Source organism: Pyxicephalus adspersus, chromosome 4, assembly GCF_032062135.1.
Source record: "Pyxicephalus adspersus chromosome 4, UCB_Pads_2.0, whole genome shotgun sequence".
Lineage (NCBI taxonomy): Eukaryota > Metazoa > Chordata > Amphibia > Anura > Pyxicephalidae > Pyxicephalus > Pyxicephalus adspersus.
The window spans coordinates 96,110,362-96,111,260 of NC_092861.1; positions in this window are offsets into that span (position 1 = coordinate 96,110,362).

Below are 899 nucleotides of genomic sequence, written 5' to 3' on the forward strand. Positions count from 1 at the left end.
GTCTCATGCTGTTGTACTGTCTCTGAAGCTCTAGATGTAGTAGCTCTCCTGCGCAGCATGGCAAGTCTTCTATTCCTGTTCTCAGGATTTTCTTGTCTATGGTGTTGTACGTTTTCTCTAAGACATTATTACAGGCCAGAAATTCGTAAAAAGAGTCCAAAAAAAAAGTATGTACAAATAAATAGCAAATGGCACACTGTCACTGAGCAATACATACACACACATACATACATACATACATGCAAATATACCTCTTACATATACCACAGTGCTGTACAAAGATCAGCAGTGCGCTCACGAGTCATATGTCACATACACATACATACACACATCTATATATATAACACATACATACATACACGAGTCATATGGCTGGAAAGTTTGGTTTAAATGTCTTGATGAGTTTCCGAGTGATGGTGGAGCATAGCAAGTTTGGTGGTAATGTCTCCAAGCATTTCCTAGTGATCACCAAATATAGCTCTGACATATAGCACAGCGCTGTACAAAGATGACTGGTGCACTCACATGAGTCTCAGTCATATGTATAGCAAGTTTGGTTAAAATATCTCCATGGGTTTTCGAGTGATGGTGGGACATACATACACACGCACACACATGCACACACACACACACACACGTATACATACATACGATTTTATATATATAGATATGCACGAGGGGATGCTGAGAAGTTCTGGGCTTTACCCAGAAAGAAAGGTGCCAGAGTTATGAAATAACACATTTATTCAACATATTCCCCCTGAGACTGATGAACTTGGTGCAGCGTAGTTGCAGCTTTTCTGGACCATTCAAATAAAAGTCCTTTGGTTGGGCCGCAAACCAGCTCTCAGCACCATCTTCGACGTCAGAAATGTCCTCAAAACGTTGCCCCTTCAGGT